This window comes from Ambystoma mexicanum, chromosome 8 (genome assembly GCF_040938575.1).
Source record: "Ambystoma mexicanum isolate Mex_15411 chromosome 8, UKY_AmexF1_1, whole genome shotgun sequence".
NCBI lineage: Eukaryota > Metazoa > Chordata > Amphibia > Caudata > Ambystomatidae > Ambystoma > Ambystoma mexicanum.
Window position 1 is genome coordinate 1,106,874,795 of NC_090929.1, and position 12,864 is coordinate 1,106,887,658.

The window sequence follows — 12,864 nt, forward strand, 5'->3', positions numbered from 1 at the left end:
CCACTCTTTTTTTTCTGTTTACCATTCCTCTACTTTTTACAACCATATTCACCATTCTATACAGAGGATTTGTCCATTCATGTCCTTGTGCAAGTGTAAAGTTGTAAGAGGAGCCTTGGTTACTAATCACTTAGACTATTGTAATGCCCCGGCTGCAAAACGTTGTCACATGTTGCACTAGGCTTCCACCTACCCTCTCCCCTGCAAGACCACTTTTTCGGCACACTTCTACCACTGGAATGGCAGATATTACAAGTGTCTATTAACTTGTATAATCCAGGTTTAACGAGAGAAACGCAGTTGGAAATTTGAACTCATTAGGTATAGAACTAGGCGTCTCCCTCCACAGAGCTCTATCTTTTCCATTATTTGAGGAGTGCACACCATTGTCTACACGAAAAATGGAAACCTCTACAAACTAAACCTTCCAATCAGTATTTTGGTGCCACAGCATCGCGTTCTAACGTCTTCCCTCTGGTTGCTGAAAGGGAAACGTTGTAGTAAGGTATACAGGCAATCCAGCTGCCATGTTGTACGTCAAAGGTTAGAAATGGTGGCCTTATTTAATGTCAAAGGTTCGAAAAGGGTGCTTTACAAGGCCATCCACTGTGTCGACCTTCCCAGGTATGAACGCCAACACCAGTGGGCGCATCTTCTATGACAACAAGCAATGGCTCACTATGAGATGATGTCCTCACAAATCTGGCAAAGTACCAACATACGATACCCTCCACACAGACAGACATAATATCATTCACACAGATGCATTCACATACAGGACTTTTCATTCCGATGCATGTAGCCCCTAGCCAAATTAGAGGCCGGCTAGGAGGGTTATCCTTGCTCATGACCTGGGGGAAATAAAGACACACACACTGGGGCTGGATGGAACTTTGTTGAATAAAGGAGAATGAAAAGGTATTCCCTGACCCAGGAATGGATTGGGCAGGAGTGAAGGCTAAGGAAAATACTATTAGAAAAAAACAACTGTTGAGTATAGAGTGAAGAGGACGAGACTAAGGGAGTTGTAAATGCTACCTGGGGGTAGTGGCCTTGGTGGGACCCAGAGGCTTTGAGAATCAAAAAGAATGGACTGTTTATGTCAATGGTAGCTTGACATACACAGCAAGCGCCGGTGTGCATGGCGGGTGCAGCTCGGGCATCAACGTGGTCTGCCACTGTCAGTTGCCTGGGGGCTATGCTACACGAGAGGAGAGGTGCAGCCTGGTTAGAAGTTTGGGTGCCCAGACCATAAGAGCGTACCGGCGGGCTTGCCTGGACCATGCAGCTTGGAAAATTAGAGATGTGCCTGCTCACTCGAGGTCAAGCAGGCAGGCAGAGAAGAGGAAAGGTCCCAGGCTGAGTACCTGCGGAATCCCATCTGAAGATGAAGACTGCTCCGGCCTACCTGGAGCCAGAAGGGCAGGCTGGTGAGGAAGTCCTGAGCCACCTCCCTGCAGAGGTAAGGGTGACGATTACCAGAACAAGCTATCACTTGACAATAAAACTCCCTCTGTCCTCATTCTCCTTGATCTCTCCTCCGCCCTGGACACCGTTAACCACAAGATCATGATAACATGGCTTCTTGACACCCTGGGAATCACAGGGCAGGCTCTGGCTTGGTTAACCTATTTTCTCTCTGACCACTCATCCCAGTTCAAACTTGTTGCCTTTCTCTCGACTATCGCCCTCTCAACCTGCGGTGTTCCCCAGGGTTCCAAATTATCCCCCTGGTTCTTCAACATCTATATAGCTACCCTAGCACGTGTGATTGCCACTTTCACCTCTAATTTCCAGTGTTATGCGGATGGCACTCGGGCTACCCTCAGCCGTCTCCTCCTCCTCACTCATACCAGACTGTCTGCTTTTATGTCATGGTGTGCTGCAAACGACCTCTGCCTCTCAATGCCAGCAAAACTGAGATTGTTCGCATTGGGACCCCTGCTTCCGCTTTCCCACTCTCACTCTGGGCGGCCTCCCTTGGCCCCGCGCCCACTCCCACATGTGAGGCCAAAAACCTTGGGGTCATCTTCGACTCCACTCTCCCCTTCTCCTCTCACATTTCTGACATCTCAAAAAAGTCTATCTACTACACCGCCTCAGAGGCACTCTACCCATTCTCACTTTGCCCCAGCGTCTCACTGTCTCCAGAGCCCTGGTTCTCTCTAGGCTGGATTACTATAACAGAATCTTCTCTTCCTCAACCCCCCTGCTTCTGCCCTGTGCCCTTGCCAACTCGCCCAGAACAGAACAGAGAGTTATCCTTGGCTTCAAGCCCAGGGACCGCATCTCTCTGGTGCTGAAATCCCTTCACTGGCTCCCCGTGGCTGCAAATATCAAATTCAAGACCCTCTGCATTGTTAACAAGGCTTTCTGGGGCCTGGGACCTACTTACCTTCAACGTTGCCTACCTAAATACTGTCCCTCTCGAGCCCTCCGCTCATCTACCTTCAACCTTCTGCGAGTGAGCCGGTTCACCAAGCAGAGATTTGGAGGGAATTCCCTTTCCTCAGCAGGCACCTCCCTCTGTAACAGCCTCCCTCACCCTTCCGTCCTGAGCCTGATCTTAAGTTCCGGAAACTCCTCAAGACTTTCTTCTTCTCCTTCTTCTCTCTCCCCATCCCCTGCTAAACTAGCTCTCTGCTCTTCCATCTCTCCCTCCTCTTCCATACAGCTTACTGACTGGCCGCCAGGTGTACCGCAGAGTCTCGCAGGTCCCAGGCATCCCTGCAAGTCCTTCTGCACTGCCCCAGGGCCCTGCACCCCACCTCACCCCACCACTGCACTTGTAATAAATCCCAGAGAGCTTTCACTCTCTGCACTTGCCCAGTCTCTACCGACAGGGTGCACTTGGACCCCTGGCCCTTCCTTGCCCTGCCTGCAGGTGCACGATCTGTATACAGCTCTGGCTGAAGATCGTTCTGTCGATTCTCCCGTGTCTTCACCCCTTAATGTGCACTTGAAAAAAGCACAGAATCGCCGTCAGGCCTATTTGCTGTATCTAAACTGTTAAATGTATCATATTCACTTCCTCTGCCTGTCCAGACCATTATCGTCTCGGAAATTCAAGGGCTCTGAGCAACTTGTTTATCCCTGTGTTCCCACCCTCCTTGAGCACTTTGAAACACTGCCCGTGTATAGTCGCTTTATAAATAACATTACCATTACCATCCACGCTGGGTCATGGAAGAACTAGGGTGAGGCCTCCCAGCAGTGCCACAAAGGCACACGGATCAGGCGCGCTCTACCCCCTAAGTCCCAGAGGGCAGTGAAAGAGTGCGATGGTGGCTGTAGTGAGAGTGGGGCCCCTGTGGTAACAGGGCACCACCAAAAGCATGTGGTAGCATTGCAGTGATTGGGTGCCACACTTACGGCGTGCAGCATTGAAGAGAAACAGATCCGGGCTCCATGTGGTGGTGAGTGCACGGCATCCCACCAGGATACAGGGCACCACTGAGCTCAAGCATCTCCTAGGCCCACAGGGGTGATGAGAGCAGAGGTACCCCAGATGGGCATGAGGACCCTTGGGCACACGTGCACTTCTGGTAGGATTATGTATAGCATTCTGAGCACTACATCTCTGTGACTGTTTGGGCATCAGGGAGCAGGCTGGGCACTATATTCCTCAAAACTTCATTTGAGAAATAAGAAGTATGCTGGGCTATATATCTCTCAGAATGTGTGTTTCTAAATATTTTAGGAATATTTTGAGGCATCCATTTCCTAGTAAATTATTTTGAACAGCACTTATTTAGGGACTAACAGTAATTACTCTCCAAGAATGGGCTCAGGCTCACTCGTCCTGTGAAAAAAACGGATACGTCTACCAGTCACATGTTCCAACCCAAATGCATTGTCCATACAACAACCAGAAGATAGATTCAATTTAGCAGGCAATCTTTTGAAATGTTTTTCTTCACTGGTTGGTTTCTCTGCTGCTTCTGGCACATTTAATGATATCGCCGTCCTTCATACACTCTAAGATCTTTGCTTTTGCTGTACAACATTCACTTAGGTGTCCTCCTACCCAGCCAATCGCTCCTTCCCCACCCCTTACAATCTTCCACAAAACCCCCTCCCGAGTAGAGGTCAAGCAAGAGTTCCTGGCATCTACCTCTTCAGACAACACCTCCTCTTTCTACTTACTGGTTTCCTACTTTGAACTCAAAGATTATCTGTGTTGATGTGCTCTGTTTGGCTTTTAAGGTTTTTGTGTAAGTGACTCACCACCCGCAACATAATGTGGGGCCCGCAGGAGCATGGGAGGGCCCCATGGCCCCTCCCATGACACTAGTGGCCTGGGGTAGAGGACCACCACGTGGATTATGGCACCATTACTGGCCCTTTAAAAGTGTAGGCCCTTTCACCCCAAAAATACAGTGTTCCATGCATATAAATATCAGATCAGAGCTTACACAAATACGTTCTGTTTCGCTCACTGGTCCGCAGGAAGAAGACCATAGACCGCAGAGCAGTTGCAAGTCCTGCCAGCTCTACTCACAGAGTACGGCAAGCCTACGGGAAGGCACATGCGCTATTCTGTCAATTTCAAGATGGTGGTTTCGCCCTTCAAAGGATCAGTCCGCATTGGCAGACAAATTGATTACAGTAAATAAAATATATCTGTGCGTGAGAGGCACACACAGCTCAACCAATACTGAATACAAATACTGAGTACACCCCATCTGTTTGTCCTCATTATGGCCACGTCCCTGTGGAAGGGAACAGACCCCTATAAATACCTCACTTGGAAAAGAGCTGTGAATGGAGCAGCAGAGTTTTTTCAGGTGCAAGACGAGTTAACGGCGTTGAAGGTACAGGAGGACTTAGTGGGGCATAGGAGGTGGTGTGACAGGAAGAGGAGCATGAGGTATTGGAGGGACATCAGGAGTTGGAGATGCAGGATGGGAGAGAACTAAAGAGAGTGACGGAGTTAGAGTCAAGCTTTAGGAAGGAGGCAGGAGAGCATGGAAGGAGAGATAAGAGGGGAGACTAGAGAACCTCAGGAGAAGAACCAGTCAAGAGAGGGAAGAAGGAGGAGCAGTAGAGTAGGATGAGAAGAGATAGGAAGTGAGAGAAAAGGATGGTGGGTAGCACCTTGGAGGCAAAGGTAGAGCCTTACAGTAAACATATGTCTAATTGTTGTCTGGGAAGAGTGGAAGGAGGAACGAGAATAAACAAGTGGCAAACTAGAAAAGAGGGTTGACTGCAGCAAGCTTGAGAGCAAGAGACAAGTTCCAGTAGCAGTCTCTTAGGCACAAGCGAGCGGTGGATCAGTGAGGAGGAAAGTCACAAAGGACTGGCAGGCTGAGGTTCAGGATCCCAAGATAGGAAAGTGTATCAGATTCCTATAAATTACCAAAACACCCTTAAGATCTACCTTAACTCTGTGAGGTGCTGTGTAACATCAGAAGACTATCCCACTACAAGCCCAATACCTGAAACAACATAGGAATACTCTGCCAATGGCTACCCAAGGATGGCACTCGTCCACCAGAACTGTATCCCATAGAGCAAACTTGCACAAGAGACTGAGTGACACCGGGGAGAGAAACAGAGACTTTTGAATAACTCTTGATTGAAGATGATTCTTGCCATTCTGAACTTTTCATAACTATTGAAAAACTGTACATAGTCTTCTCATTTTCCTTTTACGCATGAGCTGAATCTTTCCCTCATCAATTAACTCGTTGCCATCTGTCACTGCATGGTGCTGCTTAATGTTCTACTACCCTACAACAAAAGTTACTTTTCTTTCAGACTCCAATGCCACACCCCTCCTTCACCCTTTCCCAGGATTGCTTTACACTGTCCCCCATGATATGCAATCTGGCGGTTCTCTTAGGCAGCAAGCTGAGCATTCCAGTATCTCCATTGCTCCGTCTGCCATGCTTAACCTTGAAAACATTTACAAAGTCAGCCCTGAACTCACCTTTTACTCAGCCAAACACAAATATACATCCTTACCTTCGCAGGTAAAGCATTGTCCAAGCTACTCCCGTGTCTCCGTTCTACTGCCTTGCTCGTTCAACAAGGTAGTGAACTTTGCTGGCCATATCCTCTAACTCTTTAAATTCCTTGCCTGTGTGTAATTTACATACCTAACCAAAAAAACAGCTAACAAATCCAGATGTCAAACAAATAATACAGAACTAAGTATCATCAACATATCTTATTTTTTTACAAACACTACACTGGACTATTCATTGAAAGGATATCCTGCAGGGAAGGCAGGACAGGAAATGGCCAATCTTAACATTGAGGTCTGGCAAATGGGACAGAAAGAGTTAACTATCCAAAACAGTATTAGGACTCTTTAAGAGTTCAATTGCAGACAATTGAGTTCTCAGATGGTCACATTGTTTTATGCCAAAGATATTTCTGATGGCCGATAGCCAACGCAAGCAACTTTGGACAGGACCAGAGTCAAGGACTTTTCTGACATTGCAGGTACATTTTGCAGAGGGTATTGCAATGGAAATGGGTAGATATATTCATGGCAGATACGTCTGGTTCAAAATGTGTGTTATCAAACATTATCCCAGTGTTCTGCACAGATTCCATCAGACAACGGGTACACCAAAGATGGCAGGCCTGTAAATGATGGAGACGACACAATCGGCAATACTTTCCTGCTGAAAATTGCACGCGCCAAGATCAGTGTTCTTTATGCTGATGATACTAATTATGGATCAAAATAAGATTAGACTAGTAAAGAGAGGCAGAAAAGAATATCTGTGAAAGCCAACTTCGATCTGGGGGAAACCTTAAGATTAAGGTTTCATCTTCGGAGGATCTACAATGAGACATGTAGTGCGATTCTAGATGGGAATTAAATAATCTATAAATACCTTTGTATTACATTTTTTGAGGTGGCATTGTAGTATTGTAGATACCCCACTGAAAATCTAGAAAGGAAAAAGCTGTTTTAAGCATCAAACATGTAAGGAGCTACGGTAAGGAGTACAACGAGGATGCATTATGTGAAAATGACAGCAGTCTGCTGTATGCAGAAGCAGTCTTTCATCCAAGGCCCTACGCATTCTTTCTGCCCAGATATGGCTCTACTGTGATCTATTACACATTCACCATCCTTGAATCCCAGGACACCCATTTATTGGGTATTGGCAAGAGCAGCAGCATCTATGCAGAGAATGATGGTCCCAGTTTGCTATTCTGTGAAGGAACTGGTCAATGACGAAGAAACCTTCCCCAGCCTTTTGGTATTGCACATGTTAAGGACAGGTACATAAGAATACACCATGGATAAAGCGTGTATTGGACCTGTTGGGCACATTGGACCAGAGTACAGCCACGAGACAGGTAAAGTACAGATCCCTGAAGGAAATTAGGGGCAGTTTCCAGGGGGTGAAAGCTAAAATAATACTCAGGCAGAACTCGATTTGCTACATGAAATTTCAGTTGATGTGAATTATGAATTTGCAATTAATATTTAAGAAACTGATTTTAAAATGTAGGAAACGTTAAGGGTAGCTAGGATAAATAATTATTAACCTTTTATAGCCGATATAGTAAGGAAATATTTCCATTTCTTTTTTTATTGAAATGTACATTTCTTATGGCAAAGGAAATGGTAGAGTATCCAATATTGGAGCTGTGACAAGGACAATAAAAGGACATTGTCAAAAGGGGGAAAGGAACCCCTTTCAGTAGGAGGTGGGAGGCCTACCAGGGTAATACCAGAGCCAGTCCCCTCCAAACGCCCCCCACCCCGAGGTAGATGATGGCAAAAGAGAGGGTCCAATTCCTGTTTCTCCCCTTTGTGCCAATCTGCAATTGTACAGAGCCAAGTCTCAAGCCTTGCCTCTATGTGCATATGGTCGCCAGTATCCTTTTGCCTATTCAGAAGCGGGCATGCAAGAAAATGAAGCGATGGGGAAGCCAGGAGTGGCAATACCGCAAACAGAAGAAATGTCCTGCCCGAACATATCACCAACACTGCAGATACCCTGCTATGGAGCAGTTGCCAGGGGAGAGACAGTGACTCCAGCTGTGTGGCAGCACAGAGCCACCACTACACCGCCTGAAGCATCTGTGCAACGAGCAGGAATGAAAAAGGCTGCTGGCAGTCCCGCAACGAAATACCACCCAATAGATGATTAAGCATTTGCTAGGGGTATGTTCCCTGGACATGTGTAAGGAGTTCCAGCGAATGCACCCAGCAGAAAAACAATCTCCCATTGACTTTCCTGTGCCACCAGATCACCCAGGTGGCAAACCAGCACAGAGAAACAAGGCCAAGACCCACTTTTAAGAGTTCACCCGGGGCGGGACAGGCAGCCGCAGATTGGTTAGCGACAGGAGACGGAGGGGAATATAGATCTGGGGCAGAAAACCAGAAGAGTGATTGTACCAGGTCAGTCAGAGGACGAGATGGATGGAGCACAAGAGGCCAGCATGAGGAAGCAGGGTGCAGTGGATTGTGGAGAAGAGTTGTGGAGCAGGTGAGGCATTGGTTTAGGAGTCATAGTGATTCTGTAGGTAAATGAGGGGCTTGCTTGTGAGACGTGTGTACAGAAAGGACAGTGTAAGGTGTGACTGTGAGAAGATGAAGACTCAGTGTAAGGGGGATAATTGAGTAGTAGTGAGAGGAGTGCTGGAGCGGGTGGAGCAGTAGTGGGAGGATGAGGAGTAGAAGGAGGGAGTGGGAGAATGAGGAGTAGTGTTGTGAGGGAAAGTAGTGAGAGAAGGAAAACTAGGAGGTGGAAGACTGGGAGGAGCAGTACTAGAGAGGGAGGAGCCGCAGCAGTGAGGAGGAGTGAAGTAGGAGAAGTAAGGAAACCGCATCCAAGCGCAGCAACAGAAAAGAGGAGTGAATTATCAGAGGGACACAAGTTGGAGGGAGGAGACTGGGAGACTGGGCAGGAGCAGGTAGAGTAGAAGAGAGCGGTAAAGGTGGCCACAAGTGGAACCAGGTAAATCCAAAAGTTCCCCATTAGAACTGTAACCTGTGGCGAGAGTAGGGAAAGTCAGGCAATATCTAAGAGAGATGGTGAGCCTGTTTCCAGGGAGAGCAACTTTAGTATAAGGCAGCTTATCAACAGTATGGGTCAACAATCTGCAGAATTAACCAGAGGTGGGGGGGGGGAGAGAGGCGAGAGAATAGAGAAGAGTGAGAGTGGAGCGAGAGATAGGAAAGGGAAAGAGTGGGGAGCAAGAGAGAGGGGAATCAGAGCGAGAGAGAGAGGAATCAGAGGAAGAGAGGAGAGACAGGGGAGGGGGAGAGAGAGCGAGGAGAGATGGGAGAAAGGGTGAGGGGTGGAGAGAGGGGATAGAGGAGAAATAGAGAGAGGAGACAGGGGAAGCGGAGGGGTAAGGGGAGAAAGGGGAGGGGAGAGAATGGAATAGAGGAGAGAGTGGAGAGAGGTAGGGAGGGAGAGGAGAGGGAGTGGGGAGAGAGGAATGTGAAGAGAGGGTGTAGAGAGGAGAGAGGGGAAAGAGGAGAGAGGGTGGAGCAAGAGAGGAGAGGGAGAGAGGGGGACAGGGGAAGAGGGTAGAGATGAGGAGGGGGGAGGGGAAGAGAGAAGAGGGGAAAGCGAGCGAGGAGGTAGAGGAGAGAGAGAGGAGAAAGACAGTGGTGAAAGGTGAGCTAAGGAGAGGGGAAAGAGAGGGGAAAGGGAGAAGGAGAGGGGGAGAGGGAGAGGGGGAGAGGTGAGGGGTACCCTAGAATCATCCTTGATTTCTGTGTCATCTGTGACAGGTTGACAGGTTGCATAGCAGAGGGACCTCACTTTTATCATCATTAAGTGTGATGAGGATGCCTATTGGGATCAGGGGTGCCTAGCAGGGGGACTCTAAAACCTTCTGGGTCAAACGTTATCTTTAGTAGGGTACTGTCACATGCCTCATTTGGACGTAACCACTCCACATGAGCAAAGCAGTCTCCTAATTGGTTAGGCCACTTGTGGAAAGATGGGACAAGAACACTACCACTCCCAGAATCCCCCACTAGGTCAAAGGCAAAACCTGGACCAGATCTAGAAAGGGTGAATGGGGATTTATGAGGGTGAGCTCTCCTATTGGAAATGTCGAGCCAAGTACACGAGGGTTGATAGACCACCAGGGAATCTTTACTAAACATAGACCGGCCTAGTTGTTTTCCACTGAACAGTAGCAGGAGCACTATATCCTCCATAATATTCTTAGTGGGTTAAAAGAAAACTCGGACCAGGCTATCTCAATCACGACCACAGGAACAGGAGAGCTGAGAGGGTGACTGGGCCAACCAACAAAGGTTGTTCTTAAATGTCACAGAAGGCAGCACAGCAGACCCCACAACACCTATCCATTAGAAAGTGCCCTATCCCCTTCTTACTGACAGACAAAAAAAAATGGAAGCCTCTTTCCTGCTCCAATGGAACTGCAACTTGCCTGAATTGTCTGTTAAACACGGCCATGACACCAATCTGCTTAGGGGAACTTTAGAGGAGGGATAAACCACCAGAAATAAAGAGAGGGAGTTACTTATTTACATGTTAGATTCACAATGGGAGATGACTGCAGACAAACAGGCAGGGAGAGCCAGGGCAGCAAGTGAGATCCAAAATGGCTGCCCCACCTCATAGCCTCTGTTCCATGAATCTCACCCCCTACGAGATTCCCAGGAAGACACTGGCCTCAACTAATCATGCACTAGCCTTCCACACAGGCCACAGGTGAAAAACATCAGCCCGAAAGCAAGCCTAGGGGAAGATCCAGCACAGTATAAAAAAGCAAAATACAACGTTCAGCTCAGGGCTGCTGTAGAGGATGAAGGATGGAGTTTTCTGTGTAGGAGGAAGCAGTTTAGAGCAGGAGCATGGAGGTGGCTGGAGGGTGGAGAAGAGCACAGGTAGTGGAGAAGTGGAGCAGGGGAAACATAGGAGCAGGATGGGGGAATCAGGTGGAGGATGTGGTAGTAAGGAAAGGTCATAGGATATGGAGGAATATAACATTGTGGAAGAGGGTCTATTGGAGGAGGTTGGAGGGTGGCATTCAGATTTTATAATGGAAGGTATTGTATAAATGAAGGAGGAAGTAGCAACATCAGGAGAGGGGGGAAACAACTGAAGAAGAAGAGATTTATTCTCAGGAGTGGGAGGAAGGCTTGAATTATCCAGAGATGGGGGAAGATGGTAGACAAAGTCCGAAGGAGTATGACACAGGAGAGGTGTGCTGTTGGGGAATTTGTACAGGCAAAATCCCTGGGTGAGCAGGGTGTCAAATCTCCTGGAGGTGAGCAGGGCACCATATTCTGTGGTGAAATTGAAATTGGTGGTGGAAGGTGGAAAATGGAAAGTGAGGTCAGAAGGAGCAGTAACAAAAGTGGGGGTAGAGGAGAAGGCGTCAGGCTCCAAAGGGGTGACAAAAGAAAGGAGGACTCCAGAGGGCCAAAGTGAAAGAGAAGACGTTGGGAGGCTCCCAGTGGGTTGAAGGAGCTGCCGAAAGTTGTGAAAAAGGGCTGGGGAGACCGAACCAGAATAGATTGGCTAGATGCCTCCCCTCTTCTCTACCCAGCCTACCACTCCCCCAGACGTGGGCCTGGCTGACCAGCCAAAAAAACTGCAAGAAGAGCAGAAGCAGGGTGCAGGTCTGTTGATCCTGGGGCCCTTTTTGTCATGCTAGACTGCCCTGGAGAGACGTGGGGTGCAGGCTCCCCAAAACACGAGAGGACAAATAGGGGAGATCTCTGCAACGAACCTTGGACATTTATTTTGGGCTCTCTGAGTCTAAGAAGAGTGTACAACCTATTTCAATCAAATGAATAATAACCCCTTATCAAAATCACTATCTTTAGTTGATGTGTGTGCCTGGTCATTGATCAATCAGCGACCATCCAGACATAATGCAGAGCCAACTGTTGCACCCCTGTAAGGGACCTGGATCAAATCTTGTGTTTAAATCGGTTAATCGGCTCGCCGCCCCCAACAACCAGAATTCATCTGGTCTTCCTCACTCCTTTGCACTCTACGCTCCCAAATCCCCCTCAACGTCACAGTCCCCCAACCACTCTGTGATGACTTCAAGTTTCGCTGCTTCCCTGTCCTGCCTCCCAATCACTGGAACTCACAATCCCCAGAAATGAAGGCAATTCGAACAGTGATTGGCTTCCCAATCACTCACCTATACATGCAGCAGAAGGCACAGTTCTTGAGGTCATTTTTACAAACCCAACAACAAATTCATCATCACCGTCCATATCTTAAGGAAAGTTGGACATCATAATGTGTATATTTAGGAAGGATCTCCTCAGAAGAAGTTCGTCAAATAGGAAGCAATGCTGAAAAAAAGACATTTGGCGCAGAGAAAGGTCCAACAAGGTAGCCTGCACATCTCAGGGAAGGACTGAGCTACAACGGGTGTCCTTATGGAGGCTCAATCAGAGGCCCAATCAGAATCTTTGCATTTCAGAAAAAAGAGTGAATCAGGAACCATCTGTTACAATATACTGCCTGCCCGTCCATGCTCATGAGATGCTTGCGCCAAATAACCCTCTATTGAACCTTTCTGAGCTACCTGGATACATGCACATTATTTGTTAACGAATAACATCCCTCATAGGTGATACTGTTACACACATCCTATGCAAACGCTATATGAACATTATATGCCTGCTTTAACTCATGGTCCTTCTAGCCAGCACATCATTCTGTAATCGTGATTCCACCTCACATGGTGGCTCTGCCTCCAAGCCCCCACCACACCTTTTAGGTTTATTTGTAGACCAGCCTTATGGAAGCTCTACTTAATCTAGTTATGTCAGACATGTGTAGGTTCCATAAAAGCTTCTAGTTGATGTTCACCCCTTTGACGTCCCTGCTCTTCCAGGTTGCGCGGACTGTGAGGCTGTCATTTTGATTCCCG

The 12,864-nt window shown here is 47.8% G+C and overlaps 1 protein-coding gene across 2 annotated transcripts in view; it reads right to left on the reverse strand.

The window, feature by feature from the left end:
- Positions 1 to 12,864, reverse strand: part of LOC138472786 (protein-arginine deiminase type-3-like) — a 543,016-nt gene that overhangs the window by 156,402 nt on the left and 373,750 nt on the right. The window lies entirely within an intron of this gene.